The sequence below is a fragment of the Giraffa tippelskirchi genome, chromosome X (genome assembly GCF_054371585.1).
Source record: "Giraffa tippelskirchi isolate mGirTip1 chromosome X, T2T-mGirTip1v1.2.pri, whole genome shotgun sequence".
NCBI classification, from domain to species: Eukaryota; Metazoa; Chordata; class Mammalia; order Artiodactyla; family Giraffidae; genus Giraffa; species Giraffa tippelskirchi.
The window spans coordinates 132,575,208-132,602,500 of record NC_137289.1 but is presented as its reverse complement, the minus strand read 5'-3'; the positions used below and the strand labels follow the sequence as shown (position 1 = coordinate 132,602,500).

The 27,293-nt window shown below is 37.7% G+C and overlaps 1 protein-coding gene and 1 long non-coding RNA gene across 10 annotated transcripts in view; both read left to right on the top strand.

Annotated features, from left to right (window-relative positions):
• Nucleotides 1-27,293, top strand: part of POLA1 (DNA polymerase alpha 1, catalytic subunit) — a 390,759-nt gene that overhangs the window by 155,722 nt on the left and 207,744 nt on the right. The window lies entirely within an intron of this gene.
• On the top strand, nt 22,502-25,260 carry LOC145536916 (uncharacterized). The gene is made up of 2 exons (XR_014076081.1): nt 22,502-23,799; nt 23,839-25,260. It is a non-coding gene; the product is annotated as an uncharacterized LOC145536916 (long non-coding RNA).

Here is a 27,293-nt window from a genome sequence, read left to right as displayed (position 1 = left end):
GAGGGTAAAATATTGGTTGAACTATTTGCTCCACCAAAATACACATCCACTTGGGATCATACATAGGCAATAGAATTCATGGTGTCTAACAGTGCTTGAAGGAGGACCATTTCTTTAGGAATATACAGAGCTCAATTAGTAAATAAATCTGATAATAAGAGATGAAGCAGCCTCCCACCGCATCACTACCCTCACTCTACCCCCACCTGTGTAATTTACTAGCAGGGCCACTCTTATTTCCATTGCCTTTTGCTTTTCAAGTGTAGTAATACATCATGACAGCTATATTGTGTGGGTGAATCTGAGGGTTTTAGATCCATGCAATGATGTTCAGTAACTTCTGTTCTGCTGCAAATATTTGGTGTTCAATAACCCTCAAAATTTCTCATTTCTTACCTGTGGTGATGTGGGCTGATAGTTTTTAGGCTGTAGGTTGCAATATGCAGTAGTCTCACAGGTATGTTAGTTCAAATAATTTAAACTCTAAGCACCAGTGGAATTATTGTTTATTTTCTTGCCTCTGCATTTATATTTAGAACACTTAAAAAGAACAAATTGAGTTTCTTTTTTGTAAAACCTCTTAACAGCATAATTATAAGTGGTACAAAAGGCATGCAAAGAGGCAATAGATATCCATCCCACCCATTCAGCATCCCAAGCAATGCAATCCATGCTGCTCAGTGGTACTTAAAGAAGGATTGTTCCTTTAGGAAGCCATAGAACCCATCTTAAATCTTATTAAGACAAAATAAAAGAATTAGTATTTCTTTTTGCTCCACATCATTTAATAGGGAAGCTTAGCATAAATGAGCACCATGGACACCAACTGCATTTTTTAAATGCAGTATTCTAATACTGAAGCCCATTGGTGGAGGTTTGATGTGTTTTTATCAGTGAATGGCTGTTTTTTCTTAAGTATGAATATTAAGCAAGCTGATCTTGAATCACAACATTTTGCTGTGACAGCATGGTGTGTTCTCACAGAAAAATTAAGAAACATGGGATTTGGTGATGGTTGGAAGTAGAATCTCATTATAAGTAAATTTATTACTGTACAAATCGAAGGGAATAACAGGTTAAATCTCGTACTCTAAAACGTGCCAGCTACATGTTCTGAGCAAACAGAGTAACATGGTATGACTATTAGTTGTTATAAAGGAGTTGCAGTAAGCAGCTTGGCCTTATATGCCACCTGAGTTTTAACCTTCATAAAATAACCAATGTTTCTTTATACTCTGAATATTTACCACAACACCTTGTTATCCTTTATTTTGTTTAATCTTAACCTATGGCATGGACCCGTTTGGGGAGGTATAGAACTAGAGCGTGATCTTGAGAAACTAGCAGGGGATTCACACCAAATTCTCAGGTGCCCTGACCACAGGGAAAACAGACCTCAGATCTTTCTGCAGCATCTGAGCTCCTGCCCATAGCTCTCCATGTCCTTCCCCATATATGCATATTTTCCCTCCCGAGCCTTTTGTCGGAGGTGGGGGCAGTCATAGCCAAGGCCCTTGCCAGTTCTTTCCTCACGTTCGGAAAGCTCAGTGCTGGCTTATATCAGTCTCCGGAGCAGCTCCTCCTAGTCTTGAGCTTTAGACTGTGAGGTTTTGTACTCAAACACTTGGTCAGAGTTCCTGTCTAGTCGCCTAGCACTTCAAGACCTTCTCCAAGCCAGTGTTTCATAGCCTGTGAGACAATGATAGTAACAGTACCTGGCCTGTCAGGTCCTAAGAAGGACTACATGGGATGATGCATTTCAAGTGCTTAGCGCTTAGAGAGTGATCACTGTTAACACTTCTTATTCCCTTCTGAGGAAACAGTTCCTCCGCGTGCTCAGCCCTTCACGCCCGAGATTCAGCCCTGGGCTGGGGGCCTCGCTGCCAGGTCTGAGGCTTGTCTGGAAGCTTCCATTGTCTCGCTGCTCTCCCCTCCAGTCAGAACTACACGACACTGCATAGTGCTGTCTTTCCCCCTGGCCATCCCTGCGTTTTGCCAACACGGGAATTTCCTTTTTGGTGTTGGTGAATGTGGTCCGAAAGTCAGCCTGAGGAAGGAACAGTGATAAGGGGAGCTTGAGGAAGCAGCTAAAAGCAAGGAAAGGACACTAGGCTCTAAGTCCTCCAGGGCCCAGCACCCAGGATTGTGTCTAACCTGGTCGGTGCTCAGTAAAAAGTTGTTGAATTCTGAGAGACTGGTGCTATCAAGTGACTTCCTGGGTCACAAACAGCATCACCAGGACTGCAACCATCCTTGGGGACGCTTGGCCAGAATCCTCCTCACACACGCTGAGACAGCCGTTGATGAATAGCTAGTTGCACGCCATCCTCATTGCCGTCCCTCTTGGTAGAATGCTGCCAGGGTCCTGGGTGTGAGCTTTCCAAGCCCGGCCAGGCCACAGAGTCAGCAGGGACATGGGTCCGGAACCCCAGTGACAGCTGCCCAGCCAAGCACCAGCGCAGCCACTGAAGGGATGCCTGCGGCTTCGGCGGCTTTTGAAATGGTTGGCCTCATCTGAAGGGAAAATTGGAGGTTTTTTGAAATGCTCAGGCAATGCCAGAGGAGTTGTCAAATATCTGAAAACAAGTGGGTTAAAAACAGAAAACTGCTTGTGCCCCAAGAGTAGAATCCCTTTTTCAGTTTGATTTCTCTAACCTGGAGTCTTTAGGAAAAATTCAACTTCAGGTCTAAACCCCGTCATCGAGAGCTACTGTCTTGCAGTACAGTAAGAAACTGAACCAGAACAGATTCCATTTAACCTTTCAGAAGTGAGATTTTCACACCATTGACCTTCTTGGCTTCAAGGAGCAAAACAGAGCTCTTGTTCTCTGCCACACACTGAAACGAGAGAGGGGAGGAGGGCACCTTGGGCAGTGTCTGTCTCTCATACTTGCCTTCTCTGGAAAGTATACATTATGATTCACAGGTGGAAGTTGGTTCTTTGCAGATATGAATTTGCAGATCGTTCTCTCTAGCTTAGTCTTGTGTTAAATGGAATAACTAGATTTCTGTTTGAGAAGAACTTAGTTCAGCTGCCTTTCCACACTACCATAGAAAAAGCCTGGATTCCAAAGAAGAACACTGTCAACAAGAATTAGATCACCGATATTTTCTAATTGGTGGGTGTTGGTTTGTTTTGGGCTTGGTTTATCTCAGAAGTGGCTTTACCATTTGCTCTTACCAACACCTATGATGTGTTAGTCTTAGGTGGATTTTGAGAAGCAGTGTTAAACTTTCTGTCCTGGTTCAAAACTCATTTGACCTGTCGTACTTCCTCAAAAATACTTTCAGTTTCTACTGTGCTCCAGCATATGATAACTCTTCTGTTAGAGTTTTGTGAAGTACGTTATTCAGCTTCTTTGCTTAAAGATCCCCAGCCTCATTCAGGTTGCACAGGTGCTCAGGCAGGATCCTTGGCTGTTGGAGAAGCTCTTAGCATTGCTGGGAACTTAGATGATTTGCTAGCTGGGCTCTCAGGAGCCTTGTGTTGCCGGCCTTTCAGTCTCTATCCACCACCAAAGAATGTTTAAGAATTGTGTCAGGAAAAGACCCAAACTATCCAGAATTTATGTCTCTCTCTCTCTCTCTCTATATATATATATATATATATATATTTTTTTTTTTTTTATGTCTCTCTCTATATATATATACACACACACACATACACTAAAGAGTTAGAAACCATGTGGATGAAGTCACAGGTAATCGTTTGAGGATCATCTTTTTCACTACAGCATTTCATCTAGTGTCACGAAAGTCCTGCTTTCATTTTTACAGTGTAGTGGCTTCTCATGCTGATGAGTATTTACAGTGTTATAACACAGTCGTTTGCAAAGCTTTCATTCTGTGGGACCCTGCACACTTAAATGACTGAGAATGGCAAAGAGTTTTTGCTTATGTGAGTTATATGTATTCCTATTTACTAAATTATAAAATGAAACATACAAAGTATTAACTCTTTTATTTTACAATAAGCATGTTATATAACAAAAGTTTTTTTTTAATAAAATTTTTAATGAAAAATATATTACAAAGCAAAGTAATTTTGTAACAACGGTGGCATTGTTATAAACTTTTGCAAATCCCTTTGATGTCTGGCTTCAAAGACAGCTATCTGCCTATGCATCCAATCTACTGTGATATGTTGTAGGGTTGTTTTGGTGGAAGTATATGAAGAAAATTTGGCTTTGCATAGGTATGTAGTTGGAAAAGATGGTATTTTAATAGCCTTTTCCATTAATAGTGGGTGTTCTTTTTTGTCACTACACCAAACCTTGTAGCATGGTAGTTTCTTAAAGGTTATTTCAAATGTGTAATCTGAAACCACATCAGTAAGCCTTTTTTACACTTATACATTAATGTCCAGTATCTTATTAAATAGTATATGGTATATATCATTATATTTTTGTTTTGTAAGTGTTTGACAATGAGTGTATATATTTTTCAGGGGCTGGTGTTGGTTACATTTTGAAATTTATGTACAGTACAATTCACTCTCTGGTGTACAGTTCTGTGAATGCTGACAAATGCATAAGGGTCAGGTCATGTTACCCCAGTCAAGATACAGAACACGTTCGTCACCCAGTTCCCTTGTGCTTCTTCTTTGAGTTGCACTTTAAAAATAATTTAATTTGAATGACTAGTCTCATATACCACTTTAAAAAATATATTTCTTTCTTTATTTTTGGTTGTGCTGGGTCTTCCTTGCTGAGGGCTTTTCTCTAGTTGCAGTGAGCAGGGGCTACTCACTGGTTGCCCTGCACAGACCTGTTGTGGTGGCTTCTCGTTGCAGAGCACACCGTCTCTAGGGTGTGCAGGTTTCAGTACTCGGAGCTCCTGGGCTCTAGAACACAGGCTCGGTAGACGTTATGCACAGGCTTAGTTGCTGTGTGGCATGTGGAATCTTCCCAGATCAGGAGTCGAACCTGTTTCTCCTGCATTGGCAGCTGGATTCTTTACAACTGAGCCACCAGGGAAGCCCTGTACCACTTTTGCTTACGAAGTGTCATATTTTCCATCTATGGCATTATCTGGAACCCATCCCCAACTTTCGTACTGAATATGCTGCCATTCCCAGAGATGTGCAGAATGAAGCTTTGTAATGTATGGTTTTTTTGCTTAGCTTGGAGAGGGTAAGTACTTAATCTGTGAATATAAAATGAAATTCTAAGAACAACTCCACCACAAACAACATTGAGGAAAAATTCTGACATATTCGTTGGAACTTCATCACAAGAGAAATTTTAGCTCTGAGGATTTGAGAAAGAAAATTAAGTTATATCTTCAACTCATTACTTTCATTCAGTGGGTCATGAAAACATGAGCAGTTGAGTCTAGCACTCAAGCAGTTGTTAACAACACCATTTTTCATTACCACTAGCGACACATGAGAGTTCTACTAGTTTCTGGGCATCCTCATCTCCACTGGGAATTGTTGGTATTTTTAATTTTAGGCATTCTAATAGGTGTGGGTTGTATCTCATCGTGGTTTTCATTTACATTTCCCTCACGGTTACTGTATTTTTATTTGCCATCCTTATATCATGTTTGGGGCTTCCCATATGGTGCGGTGGTAAAGAATCCACCTGCCAGTGCAATAGATGCAAGAAACGTGGGTTCAATCCTTTGGTCAGAAAGATCCCTTGGAGGAGGAAATGGCAACCCACTCCAAAGTTCTTGCTTAGAAAATTCCATGGACAGAGAAGCCTGGCGGGCTACAGTCCATGGGATCTCAGAGTTGGACACGACTGAGCATGCATGTACACATGCATATCATATTTGGTGAAGTGTCCAGATTTTTTCCTGTTTTAAAATTTGGATTTTTTTTTTTTTTTTTACTGTTGAGTTTTGAGTTCTTTATATATTCTAGATAGCAGGTTCGATATGTGATTTGCAGATATTTTCTCTCATTCTGTAGCTTGTACTCTGATTCTCTTAATGGTGTGTCTCACAGAACAAACTGTAAAATTTTTTTCTTTTGTATATAATGCTCTTGGTCTCATGCCTAAGAATTAAAATTTTACATCTAGATCTATGATCCATCTTCAGTTAATTTTTGTATAAAATATGAGACTTAGATTGAAGTTCATTTTTGTGGAGGGAGGGTCTATGTAAATCCAATTTTCATAGCACCACTTACTGAAAAGAGTGTTCTTCCACTTTAGAATTGCTTCTGCACCCTTGTCAAAAACCATTTGAGCATACTTGTGTGGATCTATTTCTGGACCTGCTGCTCTCTTTCATGCAACTCTGTGTTTTTCCTTTTGCCAACACCACAGTCTTGATTACTGTAGCTTTATAGTAAGTTGTATGTAGTGTGGTACCTGCATTGTTGTTTTTTAAAACATATTTTAGCTATTCTGGTTCTTTTGCTTTTCCATATAAATTTGAGTCAACTTGTCTTCATCAACAAAAAATCTTGCTGGAATTTTTCTTGGAATTGTATTAAATTTATTATTTTGAGGACAACTGATATCTTTATTATATTAAGTCTTCCAATCTGTGAACATGGTATATCTCTTCATTTATTTTGGTCTTCTTTTTTTTTATTAGCATTTTGTAGTTTTCAGCATACAAGTCCTATATGTATTTTTTAGATTTATACCTAAGGGGGAGTTCATTTTTTTGAAATTTTGGTTTCCAATTCTCCCTAGTATATAGAATTAAGTCAACTGAAAGTTGCTCAGTTGTGTCCAACTCTTAGCAGCCTCATGGAGTATAACCTGCCAGGCTCTTCTGTCTGTGGAATTTCCCAGGCAAGAATACCCAAGTGGGTTGCCATTCCCTTCCCCAGGGGATCTTCCCAACTCAGGGATAGAACTCGGGTCTCCTGCATTTCAGATGAATTCTTTACCACCTGAGCCACCAGGGAAGCCCAGTAGTATTATAGCTATATAAATTTGTTTGACATTTCTGTAATTCAGAGAATTACAGGTGAGTCAGTTGGTTTTCAACAGAACACTGAGGACCCATGAAACATAAAAAATAACCTACGTAAATACATAGTTGGTCATACTCTTGCTCAGTTGTGTCTGGCTCTTTGCAACCGCATGAACTGTAGCCCTCCAGGCTCTTCTGTACTGGAGTGGGTTGCCATTTCCTACTCCAGGGGATCTTCCTGACCCAGGGATCAAAGCCATGTCTCTTGCATTAGCAGGCAGATTCTTTACCACTGCGCCACCTGGGAAGACCACAATAGTTGATTTTGTAGCCTTTAAATTTTATTTTAGAAGTCTGTATTTATTGGCCCAAATATTTGGCCACATAATAGTGTTGAGTTTTTCAAAACCATCAGCTTATGTAGTGTAGTGTCACTTATGTAAAATTTTTATACATGTGTATTCTTAAAGAAATGTCTAGAAGGATGTTTACCATAGGTCAAAAACCATATCTGAGTGGTGAAAAGTTTAGGTGAATTTTATTTTGTGCATATTGCCTTTTTCTGTTTGAATATTAGGGATGAATTGTTTTTTAACAAAATAATGAAGCTACTTAGAAGAGAAATGGGAGAAAAAGAGAGAAAGGAAAAGTAAAACAGTACATTATAATATGATCTTTACCACTAAATGAGGATAGTATAGACTTAAGTCCTATTTTCAAATTAAGTATTTGCATCCTAGAAATCTTGATGTTGCCCCTGCCATTTTTAATTATAAAATTTCATACTGAAAACCAGAGGAAGATTTTAAGACAGATGGAACATTCTGAGAATGGTGAAGTTTAATTTTTTTTCACCACAGCCTTTCCTTTTTTTTTATCATATGCTTGTCTTTGTGTTAAGCAGAGAGTGGATCTGAACTTTCGCTGCACATCACTCACCTGGGTGGGTTTTGAAAAAGGTATCTGGTGGCTCAGTCCACCCTGGAACATTAGGTTAGAATTTCTGAGGGTTGGCAAGGGCCCTAGTGTTTTAAAAAAAATTCCCCTCCCTATGTGATTACTAAGATTTTCAAAAAAACACATGTTCATGAAGTCTAATACAATGTATAAGAGCCACTAAGTATTCTAAATGTGATTTCTTTGTATGAAATAGATGATTATTATATTTTATTTCTATATATTCATATAGTTCTATATATGAAGTTATGAAAATAAAAAGTATATATGTTTTCACACCTGTATAAAAGAAATGTGTACTTAAAAATGAGAAGGGAATTAAATCTCTAAAACAAAATTCCTAGTGCGACCAAAAATTTATGAAACTAAAGAGATCTTTAATATTTCCATATTTTTTGTGAGAATTTACCATCCTTGTTAGGTCTTCAGGTATATTGCCAATACTTGACAAATGGCAGATAATTAGCATTGCTCGATCTTGTCTCTTCTCTGGTGTGGATATGATTGTGTAAACCTAGGCTGAGGAGTATTTGTGTATAGAAATGTCATCTTCCCTGTATCTCTTCTAGGAGACCTCCTGTATAGTAATTTTATGATATCATCTGATCTTGCATATGTCGAGGAATTATGATCTTTACAATATTTTAAAGTGGTTCTGAGATCTGCAGTCTTGTCACCACCCTCTCAATCTTGAATGTGACTCAACATAATCTCTTTTTGTGTAGCTTCACCCTTCCATCTGTAGGAAGTTCATAGTTTTGCTCAGGCCTAATACACCGTGAACAGGACCCCAAAATCAACATGGGGCAGGGGAGATGCTGGTCACAGGCTACAAAGTTGCAGTTACATACGATGAATAAGTCTAGAGCTCTAATGTTCAGTCTGATAGCTATAGTTAATAATATCATATTGAATACTACAAATTTGTTGAGAGATTTCAGATGCTCTCATCACACACGCATACAGAATAACTATGTGAGAAGATAATGTTAACTAGCTTGACTGTCATAATCATTTCACTGTGTATATCTAATCATCATGTTGTACACCTTAAATATATAAACTTTTTATTTGGAAAATTAAAATTACAGTAACATAAATGGCACAGTCCCTGGGCTACATTTCCCAGTGTTCCTCACAGGAATCAGGTAATAGATGTGGGATTCTGCAAATTCCTTAGTATTCAACAATTTGAATGAAAATAGACTGTCCATCTTTTAGAAGGTTTTGAACTTTTTCGGGGCTCCTATGGAAACTTTGAAAATTTTTCAAACTGGTTTACTTGGCTCCCTGTTTGTAGGGCTGTCAGGACCTTCCTCCCTAAACGCTGTTTTTTCCTTATCTCTCCTACTAAAAGTATTGAATGTGCCTTAAAGAAAGAGACAAGTGATTTGAAACAGAGGAGATTCCATTATGGTAATGTACATTATATATTACATAGTACATATTAATTTTCCAAGCATGTTCACAACCTTTCCTAATGTGTTCCTCACAATATTCTTATGAGGTACACAGAGCCATATCCTCCAGTTGCCCACGTTGGATGTCAAGGTGTTATATATTTCTTGTATTGTCACACTGTCTTTCCCTCCGTTCTCACTGTTTTACTTCACTTCGTGGTCATCTTAGCTTTCTAATTGATCTTCCTGTTTTGGCCTATTCCCTTATCAGTCCATTCTCAAAGCTGTTTCACAGGATTATCTTCCCAAAATAGGGTCAATGATGTTACATTGCATTTTAAAAAATCTTCAGTGTATTTTCATCTTTTGCAGATTGAAATTCAAATTCCCTAGTGTGGCCACTTTCTTCTCCATCCATGCTGTATTTCATAGGTTATCTGCCCACTGCCCAGGAGAGCTTAGTACTTCTCAAAGCTGCCACATGCTTTTCTCCCTCCCTGTGTTCACTCCTGCCTTCTCCTCTGCCTGGAACCCCCTGCCTCCACTCATACTGCCCCAGCTTGTAAAATTCTCCTTATGCCTTCAGTGGCACAGTCTTTGGAAAGCTTTCATCCCTCAACTCTCCAGGAAGAGTATCCTTTCTCCTGTTTGTCCATAACCCCTCAACCCGTGTGGGGCAGCATCTATCGGCCAGCAGTTCCGTCCTGCACAGATGGCAAACTCCTGTTGAATGCAAGCTGCACTGTTGAGTGCCTTGTTTTGCTTCATGTCCTTGGAGCACAGCAGAGCTCCAGGGACATGGCAGGCACAGGAATTGGTTACTAGAGCATGAGAGTGATTTTGGAACCTTCAGAAAGGCTTTGGGTGCCATATTTTGTTTTTGATGGAATAGCCAATTAATTCCTATTTTTTACTATTAATGACTCCACACTCAGTGGACAGTATTTTCTGGAATGTGAGCACAATTTAAATTTCAATCACCTTAGGAATCTCAAGAAGGTTGTGTGTGTGTGTGTGTGTGTGTGTTGCAAAGATGTGGTGTTGATCTTTTCTTTTATCTTCTGGAACTCTTCCTGACACCCAAACTTTGACCAGGAAACTGGCTTCTTAGTAGCAGGGCTGGTTTTGAAACTCCTGTTGGCCTAAGCTGTCTTAACACTGTTGGCCTAAGCTGTCTTAACACTGGGCAGTCACACCTTTTTCCTGTTAACAAGCATAGCTAAATATCCAGACATACAACTTTGAGAAGCCCTCAGGACCATGTGTGTGCTTGTGTATTTCCTGTTTTTGTGTGCTCTTCCTCAGCCCTGGTGTGCGTATATATATGAGTAATGGGATGCACTTGGCTTTTGCCTTCTGTTGGAGAGTCGTTTTATTTATCAGTCATGTGCTCAGTGGTGCTGGTGATCTGTTAGGGAAAATAAGGATGGGTAGGAAAAGGGCTGATAATAGAATGTGAAATGTAAACTTCTGCAGGGGGCCTCAGTTCAGTTCAGTTCAGTCACTCAGTCGTGTCTGACTCTTTGCGACCCCATGAATCGCAGCACACCAGACCTCCCTGTCCATCACCAACTCCCTGAGTCCACCCAAACCCATGTCCATCGAGTTGATGATGCCGTCTAGCCATCTCATCCTCTGTCGTCCCCTTCTCCTCATGCCCTCAATATTTCCCAGCATCAGGGTCTTTTCAGACGAGTCAGCTCTTCGCATCAGGTGGCCAAGGTATTGGAGTTTCAGCTTCAACATCAGTCCTTCCAATGAACACCCAGGACTTATCTCCTTTAGGATGGACTGGTTGGATCTCCTTGCAGTCCAAGGGACTCTCAAGAGTCTTCTCCAACACCTCAGTTCAAAAGCATCAATTCTGCGGCGCTCGGCTTTCTTCACCGTCCAACTCTCACATCCATACATGACTACTGGAAAAACCATAGCCTTGACTAGACAGACCTTTGTTGACAAAGTAATGTCTCTGCTTTTAAATATGCTGTCTAGGTTGGTCATAACTTTCCTTCTAAGGAGCAAGTGTCTTTTAATTTCATGGCTGCAATCACCATCTGCAGTGATTTTGGAGCCCAGAAAAATCAAGTCTGACACTGTTTCCACTGTTTCCCTATCTATTTCCCATGCAGTGATGGGACCAGATGCCATGATCTTAGTTTTCTGAACGTTGAGCTTTAAGCCAACTTTTTCACTCTCCTCTTTCACTTCCATCAAGAAGGTCTTTAGTTCTTCCTCACTTCCTGCCATAACGGTGGTGTCATTTGCATATCTGAGGTTATTGGTATTTCTCCCGGCAATCTTGATTCCAGCTTGTGTTTCTTCCAGCCCAGCATTTCTCATGATGTACTCTGCATATAAGTTAAATAAGCAAGGTGACAATATACAGCCTTGACGTACTCCTTTTCCTATTTGGAACCAGTCTGTAGTTCCATGTCCAGTTCTAACTGTTGCTTCCTGACCTGCATACAGGTTTCTCAAGAGGCAGGTCAGATTGTCTGGTATTCCCATCCCTTTCAGAATTTTCCACAGTTTCTTGTGATCCACACAGTCAAAGGCTTTGGCATAGTCAATAAAGCAGAAATAGATGTTTTTCTGGAAGTCTCTAGCTTTTTTGATGAGTAAAGCTCATCAAATCCAAGTTTAACAGATAACTTGAATTTGTGATACAGATGAAATATTTTTGGACAATGGTAATGCATATCTCATTTCCATTCTGAAGTTGGTAGTAAAAGCACCTCTGGGAATAAGCGAGAGCAAGAGAATGGATACAAGTTTAGATGACATTTTTTTGTCAGACCATCACTAGCAGTTGATGGACCTAGTATACTTTTTTTTTCTACTTTCCTCCCTTTTCTTTTTTTTAAAGTAAGTAGAGTGAAGTTCAGTTTGCAGCACTTGGACCTTGTGAAAGACATCCAACCAAACAGATAATAAACCAAATAGAAAAAGGGCTCATCCAAGGCACACACTGTCCAACTCTGAGTCGTGTCAGATTCCTGGGGCAGCAGTCCTTCCCCCACCTATTCACAATCCTCTGGACACCCCTTCACTGTTTCTGTTGAAGCCAAGCGTCAACAAATAGCTTTTGTGTTAGGCTTTAAAATCAAAGTTGTTTTATCATATTAAACTGCCAGGACTATGTCTTCTTGACACGAGACCCCTGAAATGCCTATTACAATTCCATGGACTCAGCAAACATTTAGCTCTTTGTGAAATCACACACACTAGAAACATGGATTATAAGAACAACTCATTTTCTAAACTAATGCTTTACCTGGTTCTTTGGTGATCTTTTAGGTGATTTCAGACCATCATCACATAAGTTAATGTCTGATATCCGTCAGGACATTTGTTTTATAGAAAGAAATGACGGATTGTTAGGAGGAAATGTAATAGGTTTTGGTAATGTTGAAAAAAAGAACTGGATATGTGTTTAGGAAATTTGGGAAAACCTTTTGTTTGTTAAATTTATAAGTAAAGCACTTAGGATGTCTCATTGTCACCAATCTGGAAAATCTCCTTCAGGCCAAATTTTGCGCTGCATAAGTGTTAATTTAATGTTTTTGAAAGCAGGTTATAAGCTTTTTCAGATGTGGAGCTAAATGTTCATCGTAAAGATGATATCAAATGTATATTTTCATCTTTGTGTATATTTTTACAAAATGAGGTATATGATCTAAAAGTTTTTTAGAAACCTGATAATGCTGGTTATACACACACACACTTATTTTTTTAAAGCTTGGAATCACTCGTTTTCTTCTAAAGTAGACAATCAAAATAAGCAGTTTGAAGAGATGGATTTAAGACAGCAAAATTGTTGTATCTTCAGCTGTGTAAAGAGGTACTGTACCTTGGACCAGAAAACGTGTATTAGCGATGGTTCGGTTAGTGACTGCAAAAGCAAAATAAATACCGTAGTGTAAAATACAGTTCCACATGACAGCATGTTTGGCTGGTACCAAACATCAGAATTTAGGGAACAGTTAGCACTAAGATGTGTTTTGCTTCTTTTCCTGAAAATACATTAATAATGAAATCTTGGAGTTCCTTTTTTTCTTGTTGATTGCTAGTTAGCAAGAGGTTTGGTCAGGTTTTCTGGCTGACGTTTGTTTCTGCGGGAAGTGAGGGAGGAGTATTTGTCATAAACCTGTCCCTCAAAAAGGTGCCTCATTTCTCCTCTTCAAAACTTCCACTGTCTATACAATCTTTGCGGAAGAGAGGTGCAATATTGCTTATTTTGGATGTAGAAGGTTGATCAGAGCATCACTTTTTATTGTAAAATTGTAATGTAATGAACTAAGTGATAATAAACTTACTTGCCCAGGGATATTTTCTTCCCTCTGTTAATCTTTAAAAAGTCTCTGTGTTCAGAAAAAAAGGTAACTGTTAAAGACCTCAAATTGCAAAAGCAGTGCCACTTCTTCTGAGAGCTTTGGGGCAATCCTCTGATGTGTAATTGCTTTTACATCAGTCACAAGAGAGAGACAAGAATGCGCTTTCGTTGAACTTAACAGTTTGGGCAATTTTCTATAATCCAGTAAATACAAATTGTAGCTTGATTATTCATCTACGTCTGTCAAGCAAATTTTAATGGATGAATGAATGAGTCAAATCTATGCATGGAAATATACAAATGTGCAAAATATGGGTCTAATTACCAGGCTGCTGAATTTATACAAGGTCAGGTAAACAAGGCACCAGTGTAATGATTATTAATTGTTAATAATGCCTTTGGGAAAACATTCACATTTTCCTTCTGAATACCTAACAGTTTGCCTTTCTAGTCATTTTAAACTCTGAAAATTTTAGCTGGTCTAAAAACACAAAAACATTTTTGCCCTATTTTTATCCTTTCCTTATAATTGCCTTCTAATTCTTTTAGAATAATGAGTAAAATATAAGACGTTTTTCAGGACCCTGTTGAAAATCACAGTTTAATATGATGGTGAAAGAATTAAGTTGGGGGGGAGGCGAGGCAGTAACACTTCCATAGCAGGATGAAATAGCTGCTATCTTTTGTCTTCATTGAAGGGATGAACATGCCCCGCCATCCTCCACCCTCTTTTCAAACATAATCGACATTCTAAAACACAAAACCAAGGTGGTAATAAAGGAAAGGAAATCAAAGCAGGCTTTTTTCCCCTCTATTTACCATAGTAAGTCAACATTTGACTCTGTCTTGATATTCTATAAAATGAATGTTGGAAAAAGAATAATATCAATGAGTAGTTTCCCATTGAAATGCCCAAGGGCCGAAATAATTGAGGGAGTACTTGCCGAGGTTTTTCTTAGTTCAGTAACTCTTGATCACTGTGCAGTTTTGTAGCACTGCTATCATTAAGGGCTCTCCATGTCTTGAATGACACCCCCCTCTCCCAGCTTTAATCCAAAAGTCATAAATTGTAGAACTAACATGTCGTCTGCAGGTCACCCAGGCAAAAACACTGCATCTTGAGAAATCTATCTTTCTGCCACTGTGCTTTGAAAATTTTTTGAATATTTTGCATTAATGGTACTGCTGCAGTCTCTTGCTGGGCTGTCTTTTCATCCTCACAAGCTCTACATTCACAAGTTTTCCCCACGGCTAGTCCAAATCTTCTCCCCTCTGTTCTAGGCCTTTCTGCCCTCTCGACACCCATGTTGAACATCAGATAAATACAACCACCTCCCTTTGTGCTTTTATTTTTTAAGTACTTGTAAATATCACTCCTATCTCCCTTAAATTTCTTTAAGCTCTGTAATTGATGACTCAGTCTCATTTCTTCAGCGTTTTCAGCTGTCATTTTTGTTTTGCAAGACCGCTATTGTTTAATCATGGGTACCCTTTGTTGGTTGGATCATACTGTATAGTAGCCAAAGGGATTTGGACTGATTCTTGACCTTAATTCTGTAGGTAGTGTCCATAGTCTCCTCTAGAATATAACAGGCACAATTTATACACACTCAAGGATGCTGGGGTGGCTTAATTAAATCTTTGTAGAATCACAGTCAAACTCTGTATTCTGGCATTTGAGACATTTTATAATCCAACCTCCTTCTCCACAGACCTTCCTATCCAGTGACATCCTTAAATCCTCATTCCTCCAGACAGGCCTTGTTTTCTCACAACTGCCTGAATTGTTCTTGCCCACTTACCATCTCTATCTGTTTAAATTCTTCTCAACCTTCATGACCCAAACCCATCTCAGTTCCAGGAAGTATTCTGTCAGATTACAACTGTGAAAGATTTTTTTCTCCTCTTGAGTTCCTAAAGAACTTGGAGTATATAGCTTTTTGACTGTAATTTCTTTTATACAGTCTATTGTGTTTACATTGTTTCACTTGGCAAATAATTTTATTTCCTATAAGCTTTTAAACTTCTAAAGAGTGGGAGAAAGAAGACTAGTATTTTGAGGTGGTGTGTGTGTGTGTTTTTTGGCCACACTGCGGCTTGCAGGATCTTAGTTCCCTGTCCAGGGATTCAGCCTGAGCCCAGGGCAGTGAAAGTACCAAGTCTAACCACTGAACTGCCAGGGAATTCCCAAGACTGTTATTTTTTGAGCTCTCTAACACTTTGTAAGCATTTTTTTTTTTTACTTAGGTGGTATCATTTAATTCTGCTAGTAAAACTGTGAAGGTAAATGATTTTTTTTTTCCGATTTTTACACGTAAGGAAACTGAATTGTGTAATCAGACATTCGGCCAGTGTTATGAGGATAATACACTGTAGAGCTGGGATTTAAACTTGAACCTCTGATTCAAAGTCCACATGCTGCTGCTACTGCTGCTAAGTCACTTCAGTCGTGTCCGACTCTGTGTGACCCCATAGACGGCAGCCCACCAGGCTCCGCCGTCCCTGGGATTCTCCAGGCAAGAATACTGGAGTGGGTTGCCATTTCCTTCTCCAGTGCATGAAAGGGAAAAGTGAAAGTGAAGTCGCTCAGTCGTGTCCGACTCTCAGCAACCCCAGGGACTGTAGCCTACCAGGCTCCTCCGTCCATGAGATTTTCCAGGCAAGAGTACTGGAGTGGGGTGCTGTTGCCTTCTCTAACATAGTCTTTGCAAAAAAACCTTTTTCGAGTTAAGAGTGACAGTTTGCATCCTGCTCTCTTTCTTAAGTTACTAGAAAATTCAAAGAACAAAGTAGGTGTTCAGTAAAAGATTGAATTTATCACTGGAGGTCTTCTTGCTTCAGCTACTAATGGTCATGTGAATTGGCAGTAAAATAGCCAAAGCCTTAGTTAGCAAGGGCCCTCTTGACCCTGAGAAATGGCTGATACATGAAAGGTTTGGCAGTTGTACTCCCGTGTAAGACTGTTTACTTGGGACAGATTCTTTTTTTGTTTGTCTGTTTTTAAGCTTTCCTCTTGTTGATCCCAACATTCATTGGCATTGTTAAATGTCATGCTTCTTATTTACTATTTGCATTCCATTTTAAGAAAGTAAATCTCATTGTAGTAGCATGAATAATTTATGTTTCTGTCAAGGAATTATTAAAACACTAGAGGTTGAAAAATAGGCACATTCTAAAGGTTGTATAAAAACTGAGGACTGTTTCGCCTCACTCTTGAGTGTTTATTCCAGTAGTAAACCTGGATGCTTACTAAAAAGCCATGGTCTTATTAGCTTTAATGTAGGACTCTGTGCCAAGTTGTAATTATGGTTATAGGTAAGGAATATTTGGCATTTTGTCTTTTATAATAGAAAATAGGTCTTCGTAACTTTGGAGGAGCTGGTTATATTTTTATATAAAGCAGGGAATTTCTCTGAGGTATGTTAATTTTTGAAGAATTAGTCGTTATAAAAATTAGGAAGATTGTCCAACTGCAGAATAAAAAATTTTGATTTGATGGACACAGAAAATGTGACTGACCTTTAGGGTGACTAAAATATGATCTGTTTCAAGTATCTGAGGTTTCTTCTTATCAACTTCTGTGCATATTGATAAATTCAGCTTATTTTGCAAACAGTTACTAATGCCATAATGCATTTTCCCATATCTTCCATCTGAATTTTTTACTGTTATTGATTGAGGATTCAATTGAGAAATGTGTTTAGAACCCTGCTTTCTGTGGTAATCACAGAAGTCAGTGGGAAGACAAGAAAATTGTATTGAAAGAAATTGTGCGCGTGTGTGTTTTGTGTTTCAGCATAGATTATCTCTGCCAAAATAATAGCTGTCATTTTGTTCTTGTTATATTAGTGGCCTGTAGCTTACCACTACTCCTTTTGCCTTAGTTTTGCTCCTGACCACTGGCTATTGCCCTCAGCAAGAGGACCTTTTTAATTGAACGTCCAAATTTGAATGATTCTTGTCCTAATACCATCATACTTTTGATCTTTTTCAAATTTAGAGAGCCCTAAGTTGCGATCTCTCACCTCAACACAAGAGTCCTTTTACATTCAGGGACTTTGAAACTTCACTTCTGTTTAGAATTTCATATCATGCCCATCATGGGGGGAAGAGATGGAAAATGTATACGCTGAGCCTATAGGACTTCCTGCAGTGCTTATTAATCCTTTATGGATCATTTGAAATGTTTCTAGTTTATTTAAGCTTTGCTGCTTGTATCAGATTGTTCCTATGAAAAAAGAAAAAGTGATCATGCTTTGAATTTTTAAAAATGATCTCACTTTCAAGCAAAAGCACTTTTATGCTCCATTAAAGTTGAATTTGCCAAACTCTTACATCGCATTAACACAAGCTTTACTGGATAGATAAACGTGTTGTTCAAAGACTGACTTGAACTTTACCAAACTACATATTAAGATTTTTATCTTTATACTTCTTATTTCTTAAATTATTTTAAAAGAGACTAGTAAAATAGATTAGATTTGCCCAAATGTACTGCTTTAATGACAAAATTTTTCCATTTGATTTAAAATATTAATATAAATTATAAGCTAATTGTTTGAATATGAAGCTAAAATAAATAAAATACTTTGAGCTCTTAAATTTACATATTGTTAATATCTCAACTGTTGTGATTTTGTTTCTGGAAATTTATATAAGTGATTTAATTATTTTCACATTGCTCATTTTTATTCAAGTCTGTCATATTAATTTTGTTTTTGCTTTTTAAATTTTAGTAGGTTTGCTAATAAAATGATTCATTTTCCCCCTTTCTAATTAATGGATTTTTTAAGAAATACATAGGACGTCTTCCAGTTTTCTATGAATTATAGTGTTACACTGTTTTTATTTATTTCATGAAGTTTTTAGCTTGGAAATAATCTTCAAATGGGTATCCTTTTGACCTCGAATTACTTAGAAAATTCTAGTCTCATTAATACCATGGCTTCCTGGCTCCCAAAACCCATTATAAGAACTTGGTCTTTTCTTTGTGTTTCCTTGGCCTTGAGGTTTTAATTTAGTGTGTTTGTTCTTCAGAGAAAGAAGGTAAGCTAGTTTTCTACTTTAAATGACTTTCTTTATTTTTTAAATACATGAAACCTTTGCAAAGTATGAGATTTTATTTTATCCAAAAAAAATACATGCATGCTTTTTTTAAAAGAATTAATTTACATTAACAAGTATAGTGACCTTGAAAAATATATTTTAATGTCAATAAATGGTAATAAAATTTAATATTAAGCTAAATCTTTTTCAGCTCTGATAGAATCCACTTTTTTAGCTGTTGAGTCACTGGGGTTCTTAATAAGAAGGAAAATGCATTTTCAATAAATTACTTTTTTAAGGCAAAAAACACTGTAGACACAGAAGGAAAGGAGAACCTTTTATATGCCTTGTGGAAGAAAATACTTGAACTGTTAGATGAAATATTTAGCAAGTTATTTTAATGTTGTAGCTCACCATTTCTGAGAGATCGATGGTACCTTGTTAGTAAGAAACTGTATTAACTTTGACTTCTAATGTAAAAATGTGCACTGAATTCATTTTCCCTAATTCACTTTATTCCTGTCTCCTGGTGTTCCATGACCTTTCAGAAATGTGTAGTTCATATTTTGTGCTCTACAAAAGCTGCCCCTTAGGTTGTATTGAATAACACAGAGTTGAATTATAGACATAATGGCAGTTCTCTGTGGCATTTCCAGTTTAAGCTTACTTACAGTCTGTTAAATTCATAAGTGAAGTGTTTTTTAATGTTGTCCATGTTAGGGAAAATGTTAAATAATGCTCGGTTTCTCTTCGTGAGCAAATGGGGAGAGTCATTTTTGTTGTTTAGCGGAAGACTGTGTTCTCATATTTTCATTCCTCAGTCAGCATAGATGATGCTCCGGATTGTTTTGAAGCTTTCAGACAGGGCTTACATATTTCTCTTATATTTCATAAACTGCTCATTGTACAATGGAACTGAAAATCATCTGGGTATAAACAACTTAAGACGTGGCATTACTTCACACAGTTGTACACTTTGAGAAACCTTTAAAGGAGGTGAGAGTCACAGTGACTTGGAATTCTCTGAAAACTGATTTATCTTTGATCAACCAAGAAACCTTACCTTTTGGTTATCTATTTGGATTTAATTAGTGTAATCATGGCTGAGTTGTCTGTTATCAAAAAGACAAAGAGAAGATGCACTGTTTTCCACTTCCTAAATAAAATGGCTCCTTGAGTAATTCATCATAAGGCAATGACTTCTCAGCATTGTGATGAAATATTTTAAATATGCCTTCAAGAAGAAAAGCTTACAATACTGTGCTGTATATTGTCAGGAAAGAAGACCTGAATGCATGTACATGGGAATTGCACTTGTTCACAAGTCCACAGTTTTCAGGCAGTTTTAACACATTGGTCACACATGATGCTTACAAAGTCATCCCCAAGGAAGAGGCAAGGCAGATGTTACTTTCGGTATCTAAGCAGAGCACACCCAACGGCTCCCCAGGTGAAAGGGGCCTGTAGTGAGGTAAGGGGAGAGTTTTGAGTTGGCTTCTGCTGTTTTGCCACAGAACCTCCTGCAAAGGAATGGCTTGTGGATTCTCACCAGCAGTCTAGCCTGAGGGAAGCTAGAGTGTTCAGCTATCCAAATTGATATCATATAGTTTAATTGCACTGGTTTAAAATTGAAAGAACATTTCTTCAGCTCCTGCAGCCTGTGACATGTTACCTCAGGCCACAGGGATTCAGAGCTGAATGATAAGATCCCAGCCCTTGGGGCCTGAGGGACTGGTCTGCCCTTCTATATCCTTTCCTTCTTCCTCTTCCCTTCTTTCCTCCATCTTCAAAATACCCTTAATTTTTTATGTTCGTACATTTAGGCCTCCAGCACTGTTAGAGCCATGGTCACTCTCTTGCACTCCAGGTCTCCCAGATGAAAATATCCATTTCCCCAGAAATACAATTGAAATATTTTACGTACAGGTCCAGCATGTGGTTTGTCCTTAATAAGTGTTTGTTTTCATTATTTGATATTAAATTTAATTCATACAAATGTGTGAAAAGTTCAACTCTCTTGAGGCAGGGGTGGTGTTTTCTCTTTAAAAGTTCACTTCAAATACTATTTGGTCATGATATTTCTGGTATAGACAGCCAGAATGGAAGCTGGGCTGGATAAAGGCCAAATCCTTGCTGCTTAGGGAATCAGTTTGCCACACATGTGAATAGCTGTATCCCCACTCCAGGTACCTGTACCCACATCCTTCTGTGATCTTTGATTCTCTTGTGATGCAATAAATGTTGCAGTAGAGTGGAGAGTCTTCCTCCTTTCAAATTGGCATGGAAAATACCTCAGGTATTTGACTGCTTTGACACTGGAGGTTTTAGCATGTTTGGTAACTGTGTGCCAGGTTTGTGTCCAGTTAGTGAAGTATCTCAGGCCTTCTGTCCTCCACAAAATTTTTAAAAACCCAATCTGTTGCAAAAGGTTTTCCTTAAGACACTTCGGAGTCCCACATGTGGAAATGTCAGTCTCTGTGCTGGCTTCTAATATACAGGGCCTTCTGAGCGTGTTCCCAGGGAAGGAGAGTTGATTTGGTAGAGACTTCTCTGGATTTAGTTAATTAATGGCCTACTCCAGCCCCATTTCTTGCTTTCCTGGAGAAACACTCAGTGACTGTACTTACACAGCAAAGTCAGATTTGTTAGTTCTTTTATATGAAACATCAGATGAATAGCTGAAAGGAATCTTTTCCCAACAGCATCTCCTAAACTCCAGAATGGAATCAGAAATAGGGCAGTGGACTAGTGGATGGACAGGCCTGCCTATGATCATCTCAGCATCTTGTGGGAGACATGTCAGGCTTGCTGCAGGTGGGTGAGACATCAGAATAGATTCAGGGCTAGTTAGAAGATTCAGAGCGCACAGTCAGGAGAGCTAGGGAGCTGAATCTAAAGAAGATTGCTTTGAACCTGTTTCTGTTAACACATGAAAACATCTGCTAAGGTGGACGATATTTTCTTCAGAAATTCTGTCCTTGTGCTTTTTGCAGTTAGGCCCTGGGAATATATATATTCAAATTCTTAGTAATCTAAATATTCTGAAGTGCATAGAGTATTTTGTGTTTTGAGAGGGGTAGCATAATGGGCAAATGTCAGGATTAGCGGCTGATTTTTTATATATATAAAATCATATATATAATACAATATATTATATATGTGTAGAATATATGTATATTATACATGTATAATACATAATACGTTTATCTTATATGTATATGTAATATATACATATATTGTATACATACATAATACATTATATATATATGTATCCCCTTTTTTCATCATGCTAGCACTCTGCCTCAGCCTGGCTTCTACGTTTTACAAGCTTATAGAATATGACATTTACCCTCCTGATTTACTAAATATTATTTGTATAAATACACACCCACTTATCATAGCCACACCACGGAGGACTTACTAAAACACAGATTGTTAGGTTCCACCCCTATAATGTCTGATTCTAAGTCTAGGATGGGACCTGAAAATTTGTTTTTCTAGCTTGTTCCCAAGTGATGCTGATGTTGCTGGTCCAAGCACTGCTTTGAGAACCACTGCTCTAGATATTCATTGAGTTTTAATATTCAGCCAAGAGCAGTTGCATTCAAACAATAACAGTGTGAAATCATAATAGTGGTAGAATGATGAGATTTAGTTAAGACAAAATACTTTCTGTGACAGAAATATGTGTGTATTTTCCTGACCTCAGTCATGGATACATCATGAAGACTTATGGGGAACCTCATGTTTGTTTTTTAAAATTATGTCACAGAATTAGAGGAGTCTTTTGCTAGAATAGACCTTAAAACCATCTAGCCTAATACAGTATCCTTCTTTATGAAAGAAGAGACTGAGACCCCCAAAGATGAGATCTCTCTAAGTTCACTTTTTTTTTTTTTTCTTTAGAAGCAGAGACAGGAGAAGTGATTGGTTAAGTAAAGACTGTGTTAGGGAAGGGAGCTTTTAAGAGGACTAATTCCCCAAATATAAAAGGAACCATTTTAGTATTTTGTCAACATTTAAAATGTTTAAATTAAGTTCACCCCAAGTGTTGACTTTAGGCCTTCTGAGCCAAAGGTCTGTAGTGATTTTAATACAGTTTTTTCCAGTAGCAGAGATCCTTTGATGGCTTAGTTTTTGGGTCTACTGCCTAGGTTCTTGGGAAATCTGATACTAGAGGCAGCCCAATGAAAATGTTGACTAATACCAAGTTTTCAAAGTATTAACTATTGTAATTAGACAAGGAAATTAAATAGTGTATAAGAATTAGAAGAGGAAGAGGTAGGTTATCATTGTGTACAGATCCATACAAACACTGAAAACTTAATGAAATCAATGAAAAAACTAATATAGCTTAAAAGAATTTAGGGAATTCAGCTGTGTGGCATGGGCAAAAAAATTTAATAAAGTCACTAGTTACAAAATTAGTATTAAAAATCAATAGTTTTGATGTAAACAAACAACACTCAGAAAATATAATGGAAGGACTAAATACCATTTCTAGTAATCACTAAGAAGATTAAATACCTAGAAATAAACTTAACAAGAAATGTGCTGGAGATATATATATATGAAATAAACTCTAAAATACTACTGAAGGTTGTAAATGGAAAAGTATATCCTATTCTTTTTTTTTTTTAGTGTATCCTATTCTTGACTGGAACTCTTCAGCAGTTTAGGATCATTTTCTCTTAAGTTTATCCATAAATTTAAAGCATCCTCTATTTAAAAAAGAAACCACAAGAAAGTTCCCACAAAGAAGATAACCTGCCGGTTATTAAAAATTTGAGGAGTTTAGGATAATGAAGATCTTTTGGTACTCTCCTGATTTTGATGGAGCCAATATAGAAAGCCCAGAGATCTAAAATTGCATTTACGATTACATAAAGAGATGGTTCATATCAGTAGGAAACAGTCATCTGGGGAAAAAAATACAGTTGTATTTCTCCCTTGCTCCCTATACTAAAACAAATTCCAGATGGGTCAAAAACTTAAACCTAAAAAAGTAAACTATAAAAGTAATAGATATTTTTTAAATAATCTTGGAGTGGGAAGACCTTTTGAAACAGCACAAAAATCAGATTCTGAAAAGGAAAAATATTGATAAATTTGACTACAAATTAAAAAATAAAAATTTCTGCAAGGTAAAAGTTACACATAAAAACATACCCCATAAAGTTAAAAGTTAAAAGAGAAATAATGTTAAAAGTTAAAAGTTAAAAGAGAAATAATGAAGAAGGGAAAAATATTTGCTGGCCATGTAGCAAACAAAAGGCAAATTTTCTTCACATATAAAACACTCTGGCAAATCAAAGAGAACAGGGCCAACAACCTAGTAGAAAAATGAATTGGTAAGGGACAGGAACAAGCAACTCAGAGGAAGAAATACAAGTGGTTTATAAATGTAGGTAGAGATATTCAAGCTCACTCTTAGGTTCAGACATTCAAAGGAATACCATTTTCCACCTATCAGAATGACAGGGATCCAAAAATTAGATAAATAGGTAGCATAGGCAAGGGGGGGGGATATTCACATATATTGTTGGTCAGAGTGGAAGCTGGTACACCCTGTTTGGACCACAGTTAGATGACATCTTGTCAGAATTTTAAATGAATATACCTTTTGACTCAGAGATTCCAGTTTGGGTATCTCTCTACAGAGGTACAGGACTTGTGGATATTGTTAAAGGTACTGTACAAAGATATTTCTTGCAACATTATTGGTAATAGTAAGAAGCTGAAAACAGCCTAATTGTTGGTCAAATGAGGATTGACTGATTGAATTATTATAATCATACAAGAGAATTCTGTGCCACCATTAAAAAGAACATTGATGCTTATAGGATAGAATTTCCTCTTAAGGGGAAACAAGCACGATTTAGAACAGTGTATATGATACTTTCTTTGTATTTTTAAAAACAAGGGGAGAGATAGTTGTGGTATACATTTTACTTAACCCATTATATTTGACTTATTTCAATCTGTAATGAATATTTAAAATACCAGTTGGATACTTTATATTGCCTTTTTTGGACTGTCTTTGAAATTTACTGTATATTTTATGCTTGGAGCACAGTTCAGTTTAGACTAGCCACATTTCAAGTGCTCAGGAACCATATAGGACTCCTGGCTCATGCACTAAGCAGAGTAGGTACAGAGAGCAAAGAGCACTAGGCTAGAGGTTCAGAAACCCGGGTGGCCCTGCAGCTTATTGCTCTGACAGTGTGCCAGGAGTTTACTTTTGCCTGGGCCTCATTTTTTTTTTGGTAGAATGTGAAGGATTAGACTAGAGTTTTTTAGAACTTTAGTTCCTTCCAACTTTAAGGTTCAAATATAGTATTTCGTATTACTTGTCAACATCAAAAATGGAATTGCACTTGGTTTCAGATACACAATTTTCACCAGCACTCCTAAAATTGTGTATTCCTAAGTGAAGCACAGTTCATATTGTAGGAATTATATTGTTAGTGCTTAGAGTAAGGTTCTTTGTTTATTGGTTTAAGGGAAGAATTTACTAAAGCTACATACATGTTGTAAACCAAGTAGGAATTGGTCAATTCTTTAGGCTTTGTTAATGTTTCTAATGGCACATGGACAACCAGGAAAGAGTAAAAGAGAGAATCACGTCAGTAGTATCTAAAGAAAGAGTAAATGTTGAAGGAAAAAGAGTTGATAGGGAGGGGTTTTTAGTACCCCGGTTTATAAAGTTGATTCTTCAGAAGAAGATAACGAGTAGTTCACTTTGTACAAGAGAGAATGAGAATCACTCGGACAGTGGATCTCAATTGTAGCCACACATTGGAATCACTTGGGGGAGCTTTTTAAAATCCTGATGCCCATTCTGTACCACTGGTGGTTCTCACAGTGTGGTCCTGAGACAGCAGCAGCCGCAGTATCTCCTGTGAACCTGTTAGAGATGCACATTCTCAGGCCCCACCAACCCCAAGACCTACCGAGTCAGAATCTGTGTTGTAACGTTCCCCTGGGGATTCCACTGTGCAGCCAGAGTTGAGAAGGAGCAAGAAGGAGTCAGGGTGGGGAGAACAGCTGGGTTTCATTTTGAGTGCTAGTTTTCATCCTGTACCTGGAAAATCCCATAGCAGAGGAGCCTGGTAGGCTACAGTCCATGGGGTCACAAAGAGTCAGACTCGACTGAGTTACTTCACTTTCACTTTCTTTTACTTTTCATCCTGTATCAGCCTTGGGGATAGAGTTGGAGATGGAATGCAGTCCACTGGCTTGGTGTTTGCCATTCCTGATTTGGGGATTTGGGTAATTTATTGGCAGTATAGACAGTTAGATGTTGCAGTTCACAAATGGAAGTCAAGAAGCATCCAATCCAGTTGAGGGGGAAAAAAGAGAGGGGGAAAAAGGGGAAAAAACATGGGAACCACAAAAGCCACAGAAACTACAAAAGGTTGTGACAGAAGGGAGCAAGTATATTAATTAAAATGTTGTAAATGAAGAAATCCCAGGTAGGTTATAAATTATTTCATTTATGTATGTTTCTTAAAAAAGGTTTAAGTGCCATGATGATTTTAGGCCCCCTTTATCATCTGTTGTCAAGTCTATTTGATCAAAAAGCACTGAAGGCTTGTTGAACCCTTTATCATTTGGTATTAAAGGATCCATTTCCTCTTTAACATTTGAGCTTTAGGTAGGAATGCACTTAATATAGGTATAGTAAATTCGGAATGAACTAAGCCAGAAATAAAATATATTTTCCAAGTATAAAGAGGTTGTCACTGACTGAGAAGGAGTTAACATGTCACATTCTTTTGATTTCTACTTCTCGGGAGAAATCACAGTATCTGTAATTTTGGAGGCATATTCTGAAGAACGTTATATTGTGATCTCTCTAAGCTGAATCTTAGAAATCTGTCTGGGAGTTTTCAGCCCTGACAAAATAAGAATGGACCCATTTTAGTATCAGGTTGGTTTGATTTTTTAAAAGTTAAAAGGATTGTATATGCAGATCATTAGAGGGACTGTTTTTCCTCTGCCTTGTTATCAGCAGATGGAAGAAAGCAGGCTGGGCTGTGTTGAGAGTACATCTGGTGCTTCTTATCTTTCGCGATCTTGGCTGTATAACTTCTGTAAACCCTTTTTATGTATTTTTCTTTTCTCATCTCCAAACATTACATTTTATGTGGGAAAGTCAATTTTGATAATTTTCAAAAAGCTAGATGTTACAGCAGAATTTGTGCCTCTTAGAAAAAACTACTCCTTATTATAAAGTAGAACCTGCCTTTCATACCTGAGTAAAACAATTCTGATATAACTTTCCTAATCCTCACATTTATTACAGAAAAGATGATAATGCTGTTTTCTAAACCATGTTAATGAAAAATATGAGATTCATTTTTGTATTAATTTCCCAGTAGTGAGTTTCTATTTTTAGATTGTTTTGTAAATTGGGCTCTCTGAGTTTAAAGTGGTTTTCAACACATGGGTGTTATTGTCAAACATCTTCCCCAAATATCAAACACATGCATTTCAACAGCTTTTTTGGACAGAAGCACAGTTAATATATCTTTTATAGAAAAAAATATATGTTTTTTAAAAAATTACTATTATGTTCTCAAATTACATTCTGGTATTTAAATTCTGAAACTTCATTTCACCGTGTAGACTTACCTTGTATTGCCAAGAGGAAAGAAGTAGCTTTTCTGCAAAGC